Below are 11,659 nucleotides of genomic sequence, written 5' to 3' on the forward strand. Positions count from 1 at the left end.
TCGGGTGTACGTTTCCGATATAGTTTTGAATCTCACCCTAAATAACCGAGGGTATTTTAAGAAGGCTAGAGGGAAGTGTGCTCCGAGATGCAGAACCCTCAACCACACCATGATGCCTACTTCAACATTTTGTAACAGTATTCTTATGTCTTCATACCTATGCCACTAGTATGCCTATTTAATGAATGCATGTAGTACAATACAATTATTAGCGTGGCACCGAGCTCGTAAGCTCAGCGTTCGAAATGTGTTTCCACGCTCAGGTTCTTAGGAGACCGTTCGTGGAGCGTTATCATCACCAGATATTCCAGATCAGTCGAGGCTATAGAGTGCGTCTTGATTTGTATTAGAGGTTATGTAATATATATATATCCTTTTGTATTCAATCGTAACTCTATTTTGTATTCAGTCGTAACTCTATTTTGTATTCAGTCGTAACTCTATTTTGATTGAACTCAATATTTGTTTTTTGAGATGTATTGGGAGCTCTTTTTTTATAAACTCATATTACTATTTTTATATTACTATGGATGATTTTATATGATGTTTTACAATCGTTTTAAAATATAACTTTTGGGTTAGACACCTCGGTGGTCTCTTGTGACACTTTAATCCTTCAAACTTCTGGAAGGACTAAATTAGGGTGTTACACAATAAGTGATGTTTTTAATCGTTTGATACCAGAAAAATATATATACTCAATTAGAGAGTATGAGTACTCAATAACAAATAGTATGAATACTCATGAGAGTATGAATATTAAAACATGTAGTTTATGTGCTTGGGTACCGATACTCAATTAGTATCGATACCAAGCTAGGATTAATAATACCAAATAATGATTCAATATCAAAATTAAACAGTGATAAGATTACACTTTTGGCCGATCCTCGTTTTTTTTATGTAAAAATTCTTTTTTTGTGTGTGGTTAATTAGACCTAATTTACATAAAATTAAGTCCACATTCGATCCATCGGTTTTAGTTGTCAATTCTCTTAAGTTCATATATCTCTCGGGTCAATTCTCATTTGACTCAAAATTTTAGGACATTACTTCAACTCAAATCATATCTGGTATAAGTTTTGAAGTAGAAGGTCTAATTGGAGTAAATTTCTTACTACCCAAATTTATGCTAATTTTGAAAGACCATCTGATAATGTAAATCCCAGCCCAGATTATAAATAATGATCTCCAAACATAATCACATTCGTCCATGTCTACAAGGGAAAATCGTGGCCATCGGCTGAAACTCCTAGGGTTCTTTATTGATCAACCAAATACTTGAACCAGAGCCTCTTTCACTCTGTCGTCCCTCAAGTCTCTTTTCCGGCATTCGCTCATCTTTCAGGTGCTTTCTTCATCTTCCAATTTCGAATCACCTGTTTAGTTGCCTTAAAGAAGAGAAAATGATGATGATTTCCTGTTACTCTGTTGCAAGATATGCCAAGTTTCTGTGCTCTGTTTGTATGCAACACTTTCAATTGTGTTAATTTGCTTCTTTTATTGTCTCGAATTTGTGTATATGGATAATATTTGATCCAATTTCTATTTCAAACCGATGCTATAATCGGACATTTTCATTTGATTTGAAATTGATTCTCAATCTGCTAATTTCCTTTAATCTTTTTATGCTTCCATCTATGCAGATCTTCAAGATGTATACATCAAGGAAGAAGATCCACAAAGATAGGGATGCTGAACAAACGGAATTCAAGGAGTCAGTTGCCCAGGTTCTGAACTGTTCTTACTGAAAAGAATCATATAAATGTGTAGTCCTGGTAGGATGGCATTACTTTTTCATGTATTTTTGTAACAGACATTCTTTGATTTGGAGAATACCAATCAAGATCTGAAAATTGACCTTAAAGATCTCTACATTAATTCGGCTGTGTAAGAATGATAGATTGGGATGCAATACTTGTTATTTCACTTATTTATCTTCCCATCATGTAGTTTTCACATAAATTTGTTTGCAAGCACAGCCAAATTGATGCTTCCGGGGGGCCGGAAAGGTGTTGTTATCCATCTCCCGTATAGATTGAGGAGATCTTTCCGCAAGTTTCATGTTAAGCTTGTGAGGGAACTTGAAAAGAAGTTCGGTGGCAAGGTGAGGAAATGACTAAGCTACATTCTCTTTCAAATTTGCACCTTCTGTTCAATGAAATGATGAGGGCAAGAGCAGCTTGTGTGAAAATTTGGATTAGGTCTTCTAGTGTACAATTTATCAAGTGTATTACCATTTAGTACAAAATGCAGTTAACAAAATTTGATTTCCATTTGTTGCATAAGATGCTTTCATTGTTGAATTGTTCTTATTCAGACTCTATTTATTAATTGGTTTAATTGATGCACCTGGTTTATGCATATGATAGGATGTGATTCTTATGGCCACCCGGAGGATATTCAGGCCTCCAAAGAAAGGTTCTGCAGTCCAGAGGCCACGCAGCCGCACGCTGACTGCTGCACATGAGGCAATGCTAGAGGATGTTGTTTTACCTGCCGAGATTATTGGGAAGCGCACCCGATATGGAATTGATGGATCGAAGACAATGAAGGTACAACATCGCTGTTGTATAATTATTAGTGCTAATACGAATTCTAGCATTAGTTTGTTAAATATCGATGAAAAAGCAGGTGATGGTTAAAAGAATTGTGATCTTGTGAGCCGACATCTTTAGTAGGTGTTAACTTTTTGTAGGAGTTTTGTTCTTTCATTCATCGTCTCGCTTCTAGGGCAGGTCTTTTTGGACCCGAAGGAACGGAACAACACCGAGTATAAGCTCTAGACGTTTTCTTCTGTTTACAGGAAGCTTGCTGGGAAGGATGCTGTGTTTGAATTTCCAGCAACGGAGGCATAGAGAAATCCTTTTTGAAGTGTTGTCACACATTATGTTTTTGGTTTCCCCTCCTTTTAGGATGTTTAAAATTTTGACATTTAGTTAAGCAAAGTTTTATGGATTTATTTTCCTTGTGCTTTAGTTTGTGGTATGTGGAACGCATTTGGTGGCGTATGATTATGAATTCAAAAAGGTTAATCGTTGGTTGCACATTTTGTTGGAATGCTGTTTTCTAAATCATCAGTTAATTAAATATTAGGGTAAATTGTGTTTAATACTTAAATTATCAATTTTGATCGTTTTAGTACCTAAACTTTTAATTTTTTTCAAAATCATATTTAAAATTTAGATTTTGTTTCATTTTAGTAAATTGTCGTTAAAAATTTTAGTTTTTGTTTTTATTTTATTACATCGTTTAAAATTTAATGTTAAGTTTTGAAAAAAAATGAAAGTTTAAGTATTAAAATGGATCAAAATTGATAGTTTAGGTATTAAATATGTTAAGATTTTAACACCGGAATACTAAAATGAAATGTAATGTAAACTAAAAGTTAGTTATAGTTTTAAAAAATTAAAAGTTTATGTATTAAAATGGATTAAAAATAAAAGTTTAGGTGTTAAATGCGTAGTTTATCTTAAATACTAATTCATTATACTATTTCAGTAAAAATTGATTGAATTTTTTTATAAAGGATAACAACTTTGCATGGGTAATTTAATTTATTCGCACTTGTATATATTATTAAAATAATACAATTGACATTGGCATAATATTTTAGTTGACATTGGGAATATAATTTAATTTTTTGGTTGAGTTGAAGTAAGTAGATGTAAAATCAGGTAATTGTTCAATTTTTAGTTGGATCTTATTAAGTCAGGTTAAATCGGACATAAGTAGTGTCAAGTTAATTTGATGGATAGACTCGAATCAGGTCAAGTCCGAAGTCAAATCAGTTCTTGTCATTTTTAAGTTGATTTGACATTAAATTCAGTTCAAGTACGAATTTGGTTAACTTCAGTTCAGATTGATGTTAGTTTAGGTTAAAATTATTCAGGTCTGAATCAATTAAATACCATGTTAATTCAGGTTCGGATGGACTTGAATTGGATCTTGTTCAGATTGGATCACATCATTGATAGACAAAATTCATGTATGATCTTACTAAGTACGAACTGAGTTCAAGTTGGGTCATTTTAGGGTTAATTATTTTTCATTGTTCATGAATGACGAATTGTAATATGTAATTGTATATGATTTTGGAGTAAATTACCAAAAAAATAAATAATTACATGTCAATTTTAATAAAAAATATAATTTTAAGGACTAAATTGAAAAAACATGAAATTACAAATTGAAATTTAAATAAATTAAACAACGCACATGGATGAGAGATCAAATCAAAATAATTATAAAATGTTAAGTTGAAATTAATATAAAAATGGACTAAAGTGAATCCATTTAAAAAGTTGGTGAACAAAAATTTATAGGATTTGAATATTTTAATATAATTTTAAGGGTTAAAATGATTAAACATGAACTTACAAACTATAATTTAAATAAATTAAACAATATGCAAGGATCAAATGTAAACAACTATAATATATATATATATGATGAATACTATGATACATATATTATAATATATATATATATATACTTATATATTGTAACGCCCCAAATCCCGGGTTAGAATGAATTTAGGCTTAGATTTAGTCCAATTGACCTTAAAAGGGGTATTTCTGAATTTGACCAAAATCTTGAAGGACCAAGAAAGTAATTATACCCTGTCTAATTTTAAAGGTTGAAATCCCTTAATTAAAGATGATATCACGTTGTCTCCATCCTCTTTTTCCTTACTATCCTTTGTTTTCTTCCTTCCTATTCATCTTCTTCTTCATTCTCTTCAAGGGTAAGCAAAAGTTAGAACTTGGTGAACTAGCAAGCTTAGTAGAGGTTCTAAAGGTAAAAATATTAATCAACTTCTCTAGGGCTTTAAGTCAAGCCTCAAATCTCCTCATTTCACCATAGCATCCAAAATGCTGGTTTAATAGGTTTATATATATATATATATATATATAGAAAATCAAACGAAATCAGCTCGTTTTTAAGGATTTAAACCTTAAGAAATGTTCTAAACCATCTCCTAAGATTTCTACTAACGTTAGTAATCTATATGTTTGATTTTGTTTAGTGAGAGAAGTTGGAGAAATTTCCAAGGCTAGGGGAAAGGAGAAGATCACTCATAGTTGAGCCTTTGGGAGTTCTCGATAGCTTAGAAATCAGGTTACACACTTCTGATTCAATCCTACCTCATGTAGATAATTAGATATGTTTTGGTAGGTTGCATGAGTTATGAAGCATGTTCATGGTAGCTTGCATCTTTGGATGTTTCAGCATGCTAAAAATCTCTTTTGAAATCCCTTTAATCAAAAATAAAACTTAAATAATAGTTGGGAACCTCAGTAGGGCATTTGTGGTAAAAAAAATAGCATTTTTTCATGCCCAAAACATTGTATTTTTTGGCACGAGTATCGGTACTAGAAGAACAATACTAATATTGTTCTTTAGCAGGGTAAAAATAAGAGAGTTTTGGAAAGGGAGTATCGATACTCATTCAAATAGTATCGATATTGTAGGTCTAGTTTCGATACCGACATATTGGTATTGATATCGGGGGCACAAATCAGATTTCAAAAATAAAATTTTGGTATCGATACTCAAGGGAGTATCAATACCCAGGGTAAAGTATCGATACTCCTAGTAGGGGTATCGAAACTGAGGTATTTTTCAAAACATCGAAGCTAATTTTGGTATCGATAATTAGGCAAGTATCGATACCCCAACACTAGAGTATCGATAATCAGTTAGGAGTATCGATACTACCCTCCCTCATTAGCATAGTAGAGTCAGTCGATATCGATATCGATATCAAGAGGTGGGTACCGATAATCAAGGGTCAATACCGATATTGAATGGTCATTATTGGTATCAATGGACAATTTTGAATAAGTAATCCATTGAGTAAGAGATTAGAATTGAGGGGCCCAATAACATCAATATATCAGCAGATAAAACTATAAGTGAGAACAATAATTAATTCATAAAACCTAAAAATAGTAAAGCACAGGAAACAACCAGGACACCCAAGTCTCTTTAGCAGAATACGACAATTATTTGGATATCCAGTCAGTGCCAAGGCACTTCAATAGCCGATTGGGCGTAGCTTCCCCAGGACTCGACGGAATAAGTTGGTTGGGTGTACATTTTCGATGTAGTTTTGAATATCACGCAAGATACCCGAGGGTATCACATAAAGGCTAGAGGAGTGTGTGAACTCCGAGATGCAGAGCCCTCAGCCACACCAAGTTGCCTACTCAATAGTTTATGTAGTAGTTTCCACATTCATATAACTATGCCACTTGCATGCTCATCTAGTGAATGCATGTAGTATAGTACAATTATTAGCGTGGCACTAATCTCGTAAGCTCAGCGTATGGAATGTGTTTCCGTGCGCAGGTTCTTAGGTGATCACTTCAGGAGTGTTATCGTCACCAGATGTTCCAACTCGGCAAAGATCCTCAGAGTACGTCTTGATTTATATTAGAAGACATGTATTAATTATGGAACCTTTTGTATTCAATCGTAACTCCTTTTGATTTAAACTCAGTTTTATATTATTTTAGATATTTTGGGAGCTCCCCATATTTTGTAAACTCAAATTATTATCAAGGTTTTTTTATTCTACTATGGATGAATTTATCAGATGATTTTACATAGTTTTAAAAGAAAATTTTTGGGTTAGCCACTTCAGTGATCCTGTGTGATGTTCTAATACATCGTTCTTAGGGTTGGACTAGATTAGGGTGTTACATATATATACATACTAATGCATGTATATATAATATACATTATACGTATGCATACATTATACATAGATTGATGAGGTGACAAAGCAAACAATGCTTTCATCAAAAGTTACACCACATTAATTCCTTGCTTATCTCTTAAACAGAAGAAAGTCAAAGGTTCCCTCCAAATATGAATATAGGTGGTAAAAAAAATTGGGATCAAGCTTTTCAAATTTCAAAATATAGATTAGTCTTGTATTTGGGCTTAAGAAATTTATTTGTAATGGGTTTTTTTTAATATGTACTTGTATATATTGTAAAGGACCTAATATAATGATTGAGTTTTCAAATATATATATATATATAAAAGTAATCATATTAATTATCATTGTTTATTATAAATTCAAAATCTCACGACTTCATCAAGTGTAACTTATAATTCAGGTAAATATCAGACCAGTTCAATAACAAGTCGGATTATTTACAGGTTGAGTCAATTATATGTCATGTTCATAAAAGGTTGGGTAATACCATTTATTTACCAGATTAAGCTCGGGTTCAGGTTCATATCAGTCGGATGTAACTAGGGTTCAATTATCATATTATAGGTTTGATTTGGGTTCAGGTCGTTATCAGATCCGTACAGGTGGGGTTCAGATCCACAAGTTCCAAGTCAAACTCGGGTACATGTCAACATCGGTTTTAGTTAGTTTTGCAAGTCAGGTCCACTGTTTACATCGACATACATCCATTTTAATTGAAGTTTGAGAGTTTATTTAATTTTTTATATAAAAATTAAAAAAGTTAAAATATTCATAAAATTGTTTTAGAAAATAATAACACCAAAACAATAAGTGAATTATATAGTTAAAAATTCACAATGTTATAAAACGATAGAATTTTAAAAATTCTTTAAAGGAATTCAACAAATGAATGCTTGGATTGAGAAGGATTCTTTCATCCGAATTATTTTCCTAATGCTGAGGTTGATTGTGAGATATTGTTTGATCGATAATTTGGTGCCATTAGATAATTTGGTGCCTTTAGATACGTGAAATCATTTGAATTTTGACCCAAAACATATGGTAGAAGAAAGTGTCTTATAACAGAGTCATAGACTCCTTTTGGAGGCCAATAATGCGAAGATGTTTAGGCAAGCATGGCAAGGAGGACGCGTGACTCCTGTAAATCGTCAAATTCCATGGAATCCTCCTCCTCCTCCTGTTGGATGAATAAAGATTAACATGATGGAGTTTGCCGGATGAACATTAGATTCACTACTTGTGGAGGAGTTTTACGCGACGATGAGGGCACTAGGATACGAGGATTTGCCAAGTTCATTAGTGCTTGCTCGATTTTGGATTCATAACTATAGGATATCTTCGAAGGCCTCACTATAGCGTAGTTGTTGGGGAAGCAAACGGTGAGAATAGAAACGGACAGCAGAGATGCATTGGCGGCCCTTGGTTCCTTGTCAACTTTGGCTAGTGGTTCTTCCATGGTTCCACATATTGCAGATTTGCTTAATAGATCGTGGTTGGTGCGACTTACTTTTATCCCTCGAGAATGCAACAAAACAGCGACGCAATGACGAAAATGACTTGGCAACTAACTCCTGATTTGCTCGTTTTCCCTTCTGCTCCAACAAATGTTGCTTCCACTACAACAGCTGAGCTAAGTCGTTATGTTCCAAATGATATTGAGGAGTAGTTATTTGATTTAACTTTCTCATTTTAATTTTTAAAAAAATGTAAAAAGGTATCCGAGGTTCTTATACTTAAAAAGTATCAATGTGGCTATCGAGTTAATTTTACACTTAATGTGACCCTCAAATTTAGAAGATAAATTCAATGTGGCCCTTGAACCTAAGTTTCCGTTGTTGACTGTTACGACACTGACATGACACTTCACGATACTGATATGGTGATCCACGTTGGTGATGTGATTGATGACATGACAAATATGTTAAATTGATTTTTTTTTGTCAAGTTCAAGGGCCAAATTGATTTTTTAAATGTTCAAGCACTATAGTAAAACAGGTATTTTGCGGTGTTTTTTTTTACATATAGCGGCGTTTTTAAGCGCTGCTAAAAACAAATGCGGCGTTTGTCAAAACGCCGCAAAAAGCGCCATTGAAAATAGCGCCGCTAAAGTTAGCGGCGTTTTTTGTTAAAAAATACCGCAATAGGTAACAACATATAGCGGCGTTGAGGTGTTGTTATTTAGCGGCGTTTGTCACAAAAACGCCGCAATAAGTTTGGATGTTTAGCGGCGTTTTACTTACAATCGCCGCAGTAGGTGTTGATATTTTGCGGCGTTTTTTCAACAAACGACGCAATAGGTGATGTTGTTTAGCGGCGTTTCTCCCCAAACGTCGCAGTAGGTTTTCAGATTAAGCGGCGTTGTATCAAAAATGACGCAATAAGGGTTGAGAATTAGCGGCGGTTTTATTGAAAACGTCGTAATAGGTGTTGAGCTTTAGCGGCATTTTTCATACAAACGCCGCTAAAGTTCGGTATATCGCGGCGTTTATAGTATACAAACGCCGCTAAATGTATGGTATATTGCGGTGTTTTTTAACAAATGCCGCTAAATAACACAAAATTTTACAGTTGTAAAAATAATGCTTGATTACCCCAAATCTATTTTTTCAACTTGTTCCATTATCCAACAAACGAAACAACAATAACATCAAACTCTATATCCATAACAAACATCATCAAATTCAATCTAATAAATAAAAGTTTTCATTAACGTAATATAAGTTCAGTTAAACAAGGTTCAGTAACATTAACAGAATGCTCATAACATAAATGGGACTACGAAGGTGGATTCTGAGGTTGCGTTTTCTGTATCATTAGCATCATATCATTGAGTCGTTTTTCAAATTCTTCACATCTCTGCTGATATACTGCTTCTCTCTATGCTGTTGCTGCTTCTCTCTGTGTTGCCGCTGCTTCTTTCTCCACTTCCGCTGCTGCTTTGGCTGCTTCCGCTGCTGCTCTCTCTGCTTCCACTGTTGCTCTCTCTGCTTCCCTTGCTTCATTTTCCGCTTTCAAGTTAGCCATTTGTTGATCCATCTCAGCCAACTTTTCTTTTAAACGACTAACTTCGTGGTGGGAAGATCGAGACTGTGATGACATGTACTGTGATAAGCTAGATCCAAAATATTTGGTGGGAGTAACGAATGATCCTTGACATCGCACCCGACCATATCTTTCTAGACCCAAAACGTCATTAATAGCTTGGTTTTCAATGTCATCATCATTAACAATACATTGACTCGAAGCGGTAGCATGATGCTCCTCCTTTTTCTCCCTCAATTTTTCCTAATAATAAAGTGAATAATTAATTAAAATAAAAAATGTCATGGTACAAATATAAATAAAGCCAGGTAAATTTAAAACATCTACCCAATAAACGTACCATAATTTCTGCAGCGTCAGCAGTCATAGGAGTGCCATCCTTCTTCATATGTGTCATGTCGAAGAGTTGTATTTGACCAACTTTAGAACCGGATGTATTTTCCTACAATGTACCATAATATAATTACTATGAGTAAGTATGTACATGGAATACAAAAAACTATTTCAATAATCTATAATACCTCCTCATGAGCTATACAAGCAAAGCTCTTTGATTCAGCCGTGTGTGTAAACTTTTGTTGTTGCCTGCTAGCAACACCAACATGCTCTCGGTCCTACAATGTCAAACAATCACTTTTAATGATGATTTAAAATTCGTTACAATTATTTATGAAAAATACATCATACCTGTCCTTTTTTTGAACTCCAAAATCTGACTACATCTTCCCATTGGTACCTGAGCATTCCTGGTGGGACTGTTTGCAACTTCTCTTCAAGGCTGAGATCATTCTTGAAGTATTTCTTCTTTAAGGAGCTCTTGTGGTCCCTCCATCTCTGACGATTATATCTCTTTCCTAACGCTTGCTTCACATAATCGTCAGAGACCTCTAAAGAAAATTTCTCCTATACAGCAAATAAGTGTGCACCATAAGTATAAATTAGTATTGAATTTGTATAGAGTATCTATTATAATGACATTATTACCTTAACAAAATCCACCGCTTGATTTTTGTTACTATTAGGCATTTCGCGCCATGACTCGTAATTGATGGGTAACAGATTCACATTACGTCCAACTCTGCCTAAGTAACCTGCTAGAAGACGTGATTATGGGCCAATAGGTTGACTGGCATCATTTCTTGAAACTTTGACACGATGCCCAGGAGGAAGTTGGTATAATTCCTTCAAAGTTTTACGTCCTCGAGTCTTGCGCGTTCCAGCATTTTCAACTATATAATAAATTATTAAATGACAGTTTTGAAAATGAACAAAGTAGTAAATAATGTTTCGAAGATTAATTTGAATTTTTACTTCTTCTTCAACAGTTTCAGGAACTTCGGAAGAGTTAGGTGCATTCGATTCCTCGTTATTTCTTTCTTCATGATCTTCAGAAGCTCGAACAACCCGCAAATCAGTTATTTTTCTCCTCGGCATGCTATCTATAATAAACAAACATGAGTAATGAATATATTGAAGGATAACATGTTAAATGTTATAACATTATAAATAAATAAATGAAGATATAAAAGCGTACAAATGTCTTATGTAATGTCAGTTGTCATAAATATCTTCATCAACGTCCTCCCGAACCCATTGAAATTGTGTTGTATTAGTGATAGTTTCATCTAAGTTTTGTGGTAGTAGAGGTAAACATTCTGATCTTGTTTCAATGTCATCTCTACTTCCATCCCCGATGTCTATCAAGTCTCTGGGAGTATTTCGAAGCACAACATACCAACCGTTATCCATTGGATCGTGACAATAAAATACTTGTTTCACTTGAGAAGAAAATACATATGGTTCATCCATCAAACGTTGACCCGTGTGAATTAATCGAGAGAAATTCACCATTGTAAACTTGAATTTATCTCTTTTAATACATCTGTT

At 34.0% G+C, this 11,659-nt stretch overlaps 1 pseudogene; it reads left to right on the forward strand.

The window, feature by feature from the left end:
* The first annotated feature begins 1,646 nt into the window (after positions 1–1,646).
* Positions 1,647–3,005, forward strand: LOC120178753 (annotated as a pseudogene).
* Positions 3,006–11,659: the final 8,654 nt, after the last annotated feature.

Source organism: Hibiscus syriacus, unplaced genomic scaffold (genome assembly GCF_006381635.1).
Source record: "Hibiscus syriacus cultivar Baekdansim isolate YM2019G1 unplaced genomic scaffold, ASM638163v2 tig00112380_pilon, whole genome shotgun sequence".
Taxonomy (NCBI): Eukaryota; Viridiplantae; Streptophyta; class Magnoliopsida; order Malvales; family Malvaceae; genus Hibiscus; species Hibiscus syriacus.